Below are 5,717 nucleotides of genomic sequence, written 5' to 3' on the forward strand. Positions count from 1 at the left end.
AATGGGACAGCAAGGCTTGTGCCATCAGGTCTTCTTTTCCGGTGAACCTGCAGCCGAAACCCTTCTGATTTCTAAGAAGTCAAAAAAGACCCTAGCTACACCCTGGTCCCTTGCCTGAATCAACTTTTCTTAACAGGGTGTTCTGCATTTAGCGTATTCTCTCTTCCTTGGAACGATCTATGTGTACTATCGGGCTAATCCTATTCTACAGTCCTCCAGTGTAACAGGAAAAACTGTGCTTTCGTTCCAGTAGGAATGCAAGCCTCCTTTTTCCTGTAAGTACGGGGTCCTTGGGTAAGACTTCCTAGAAGGAAGGCGAAGCAGATTGTGTTTCTAAGTGCTGCTCCAATGAGGGCAATGAGGCAGACTTCCGTGGCATGTAGGACGTGAGAGAACAGAATCCCTGGAGCTGCTGGAGAGCTGAGGACATCTAGCTTTCTCAAGGAAGTGTGCAGTGTGTTTCCCTAATCTCTGAATATATAGAGTGACTGGGAGAGGCTACTGGCTCTGGATGTTTCTTAGCAGGGCAGAGGAGCCTGCTGGTACTCACTGTATTTGTAGGCAAAAGGATGCCTACACGAGGGTGCTAAGTGTCTGGATAAGTGAAGAAACGTTAAAGTAAAGCAGAACTGCGAATACGACCTAATGGAAACTGCTACACGCTTTCGCTTCAGCAGGAAACTTCAGGCCTTAGCTTGAGGCAAGTTCTCACGTCAAGTTTCCCTGTAGCTCTAGTGCATGACAGGATGAGCTCCCACCCATGCTATGGAAGCACCGTGTTTCCTTAGAGAAAACTTTTCTTTCCAGAGGGCTGCCTACAGTGACTAGAGGCCAGTCGAAAAGAGTGTGATTTAGGTATCTTCAGGGCAGCATGGATACAGCTTTTAAAATGGGAAAGCAAGGCTTGTGCCATCAGGTCTTCTTTTCCGGTGAACCTGCAGCCGACACCCTTCTGACTTCTAACAAGTGAAAAGAGACCCTAGCTACACCCTGGTCCCTTGCCTGAATCAACTTTCCTTCACAGGTTGTTTTGCATTTAGCGTACTCCCTCTTCCTTGGAACGCTCAGAGTATGCTATCGGGGTAATCTTATTCTAAACTCCTGCAGTGTAAGAGGAAAAACTGTGCTTTGGTTTCAGTAGGAATGCAAGCCTCCTTTCTCCTGTAGGTATGGGGTCCTAAGGTAAGAGTTCCTAGAAGGAAGGAGAAGCAGATTGTGTTTCTAAGTGCTGCTCCAATGAGTGCAATGAGGCAGACTTCCGTGGCATGTAGGACGTGAGAGAACAGAATCCCTGGAGCTGTTGGAGAGCTGAGAACATCTAGCTTTCCAAAGGAAGGGTGCAGTGTGTTGCCCTAATCTCTGAATACTTAGACTGACTGGGAAAGGCTTCTGGCTCTGGATGTTTCCTAGAAGGGCAGAGGAGCCTGCTGGTACTCACTGTATTTGTAAGCAAAAGGGTGCCTAGACGAGGGTGCTAAGTGTCTGGAAAAGTGAAGAAACGTTAAAGTAAAGCAGAACTGCGAATACGACCTAATGGAAACTGCTACACGCTGTCGCTTCAGCAGGGGTTTTCAGGCCTTAGCTTGAGGCAAGTTCTCACGTCAAGTTTCCCTGTAGCTCTAGAGCATGACAGGATAAGCTCCCACCCATGCTATGGAAGCACCGTGTTTCTTTAGAGAAAACTCTTTTTCTTTCCAGAGGGTGCCTACAGTGAGTAGAGGCCAGTCGAAAACAGTGTTATTTAGGTATCTTCAGGACAGCATGGATAGGGCTTTTAAAATGGGAAAGCAAGGCTTGTGCCTTCGGGTCTTTTTTTCCGTTGAACAAGAGGCCAAAATCCTTCTGATTTCTAAAAAGTCAAAAGAGACTATAGCTACATCCTGGTCCCTTGCTGAATCGTTTTCTTCACAGGGTGTTCTGCATGTAGTGCATTCCCTCTTCCTTGGAATGCTCTATGTGGGCTATCGGTCCTAAGACAATTCTAAAATCCTGCAGGGTAAAAGTAAAAACTGTGCTTTTGTTCCAGTGGGAATGCAAGCCTCCTTTCTCCTGTAGGTATGGGGTCCTTGGCTAAGACTTCCTAGAAGGAAGGCGAAGCCGATTGTGTTTCAAAGTGCTGCTCCAATGAGGGCAATGAGGCAGACTTCCATGGCATGTAGGACGTGAGAGAACAGAATCCCTGGAGCTGTTGGAGAGCTGAGGACATCTAGCTTTCTCAAGGAAGGGTGCAGTGTGTTTCCCTAATCTCTGAATATATAGAGTGACTGGGAAAGGCTTCTCGGTTTGGATGTTTCTTAGAAGGGCAGAGGAGCCTGCTGGTGCTCACTGTATTTGTAGGCAAAAGGATGCCTACACGAGGGTGCTAAGTGTCTGGATAAGTGAAGAAACGTTAAAGTAAAGCAGAACTGCGAATACGACCTAATGGAAGCTGCTACACGCTTTCGCTTCAACAGGGCTTTTCAGGCCTTAGCTTGAGGCAAGTTCTCAGGTAAAGTTTCCCTGTAGCTCTAGAGCATAACAGGATGAGGTCCCACCTATGCTATGGAAGCACCTTGTTTCCTTAGAGACAACTCCTTTTCTTTCCAGAGGGCTGCCTACAGTGACAAGAGGCCAGTCGAAAACAGTGTTATTTAGGTATCTTCAGGGCAGCATGGATAGGGCTTTTAAAATGGGAAAGCAAGGCTTGTGCCTTCGGGTCTTTTTTTCCGTTGAGCAAGAGGCCAAAATCCTTCTGATTTCTAACAAGTCAAAAGAGACTATAGCTACATCCTGGTCCCTTGCTGAATCAACTTTTCTTCACAGGGTGTTCTGCATTTAGCGTATTCCCTCATCCTTGGAATGCTCTATGTGTGCTATCGATCCTAAGCCTATACTAAAATCCTGCAGTGTAAAACTAAAAACTGTGCTTTGGTTCCAGTAGGAATGCAAGCTTCCTTTCTCCTGTAGGTATGGGGTCCTTGGGTAAGACTTCCTAGAAGGAAGGCGAAGCAGATTGTGTTTCTATGTCCGGCTCCATAAAGGGCAGTGAGGCAGACGTCCAAGGCATGTAGGACGTGAGAGAACAGAATCCCTGGAGCTGTTGGAGTGCTGAGGACATCTAGCTTTCCAAAGGAAGGGTGCAGTGTGTTACCCTAATCTCTGAATACATACAGTGCCTTGGAAAGTCTCCTGGGGCTGGATGTTTCTTAGCAGGGCAGAGGAGCCTGCTGGTACTCACTGTATTTGTAGGCAAAAGGATGCCTACACGAGGGTGCTAAGTGTCTGGATAAGTGAAGAAACGTTAAAGTAAAGCAGAACTGCGAATATGACCTAATGGAAACTGCTACACGCTTTCGCTTCAGCAGGAAACTTCAGGCCTTAGCTTGAGGCAAGTTCTCACGTCAAGTTTCCCTGTAGCTCTAGAGCATGACAGGATGAGCTTCCACCCATGCTATGGAAGCACCGTGTTTCCTTAGAGAAAACTTTTCTTTCCAGAGGGCTGCCTACAGTGACTAGAGGCCAGTCGAAAAGAGTGTTATTTAGGTATCTTCAGGGCAGCATGGATACAGCTTTTAAAATGGGAAAGCAAGGCTTGTGCCATCAGGTCTTCTTTTCCGGTGAACCTGCAGCCGAAACCCTTCTGATTTCTAAGAAGTCAAAAAAGACCCTAGCTACACCCTGGTCCCTTGCCTGAATCAACTTTTCTTCACAGGGTGTTCGGCATTTAGTGTATTCCCTCTTCCTTGGAACTCTCTATGTGTGCTATCGGGCTAATCCTATTCTACAGTCCTCCAGTGTAACAGGAAAAACTGTGCTTTCGTTCCAGTAGGAATGCAAGCCTCCATTCTCCTGTAAGTACGGGGTCCTTGGGTAAGACTTCCTAGAAGGAAGGCGAAGCAGATTGTGTTTCTAAGTGCTGCTCCAATGAGGGCAATGAGGCAGACTTCCATGGCATGTAGGACGTGAGAGAACAAAAACCCTGGAACTGTTGGAGAGTGAGGACATCTAGCTTTCCAAAGGAAGGGTGCAGTGTGTTGCTCTAATGTCTGAATACATAGAGTGACTGGGAGAGGCTACTGGCTCTGGATGTTTCTTAGAAGGGCAGAGGAGCCTGCTGGTACTCACTCTATTTGTAGGCAAAAGGGTGCCTACACGAGGGTGCTAAGTGTTGGATAAGTGAAATAACGTTAAAGTAAAGCAGAACTGCGAATACGACCTAATGGAAACTGCTACACGCTTTTGCTTCAGCAGGGCTCTTCAGTCCTTAGCTTGGGGCATGTTCTCACGTCAAGCTTCCCTGTAGCTCTAGAGCATGACAGAATGAGCCCCCACCCATGCTATGGAAGCACCGTGTTTCCGTAGAGAAAACTTTTCTTTCCAGAGGGCTGCCTACAGTGACTAGAGGCCAGTCGAAAAGAGTGTGATTTAGGTATCTTCAGGGCAGCATGGATACAGCTTTTAAAATGGGAAAGCAAGGCTTGTGCCATCAGGTCTTCTTTTCCGGTGAACCTGCAGCCGACACCCTTCTGACTTCTAACAAGTGAAAAGAGACCCTAGCTACACCCTGGTCCCTTGCCTGAATCAACTTTCCTTCACAGGTTGTTTTGCATTTAGCGTACTCCCTCTTCCTTGGAACGCTCAGAGTATGCTATCGGGGTAATCTTATTCTAAACTCCTGCAGTGTAAGAGGAAAAACTGTGCTTTGGTTTCAGTAGGAATGCAAGCCTCCTTTCTCCTGTAGGTATGGGGTCCTAAGGTAAGAGTTCCTAGAAGGAAGGAGAAGCAGATTGTGTTTCTAAGTGCTGCTCCAATGAGTGCAATGAGGCAGACTTCCGTGGCATGTAGGACGTGAGAGAACAGAATCCCTGGAGCTGTTGGAGAGCTGAGAACATCTAGCTTTCCAAAGGAAGGGTGCAGTGTGTTGCCCTAATCTCTGAATACTTAGACTGACTGGGAAAGGCTTCTGGCTCTGGATGTTTCCTAGAAGGGCAGAGGAGCCTGCTGGTACTCACTGTATTTGTAAGCAAAAGGGTGCCTAGACGAGGGTGCTAAGTGTCTGGAAAAGTGAAGAAACGTTAAAGTAAAGCAGAACTGCGAATACGACCTAATGGAAACTGCTACACGCTGTCGCTTCAGCAGGGGTTTTCAGGCCTTAGCTTGAGGCAAGTTCTCACGTCAAGTTTCCCTGTAGCTCTAGAGCATGACAGGATAAGCTCCCACCCATGCTATGGAAGCACCGTGTTTCTTTAGAGAAAACTCTTTTTCTTTCCAGAGGGTGCCTACAGTGAGTAGAGGCCAGTCGAAAACAGTGTTATTTAGGTATCTTCAGGACAGCATGGATAGGGCTTTTAAAATGGGAAAGCAAGGCTTGTGCCTTCGGGTCTTTTTTTCCGTTGAACAAGAGGCCAAAATCCTTCTGATTTCTAAAAAGTCAAAAGAGACTATAGCTACATCCTGGTCCCTTGCTGAATCGTTTTCTTCACAGGGTGTTCTGCATGTAGTGAATTCCCTCTTCCTTGGAATGCTCTATGTGGGCTATCGGTCCTAAGACAATTCTAAAATCCTGCAGGGTAAAAGTAAAAACTGTGCTTTTGTTCCAGTGGGAATGCAAGCCTCCTTTCTCCTGTAGGTATGGGGTCCTTGGCTAAGACTTCCTAGAAGGAAGGCGAAGCCGATTGTGTTTCAAAGTGCTGCTCCAATGAGGGCAATGAGGCAGACTTCCATGGCATGTAGGACGT

This window comes from Eschrichtius robustus, chromosome 2 (genome assembly GCF_028021215.1).
Source record: "Eschrichtius robustus isolate mEscRob2 chromosome 2, mEscRob2.pri, whole genome shotgun sequence".
Lineage (NCBI taxonomy): Eukaryota > Metazoa > Chordata > Mammalia > Artiodactyla > Eschrichtiidae > Eschrichtius > Eschrichtius robustus.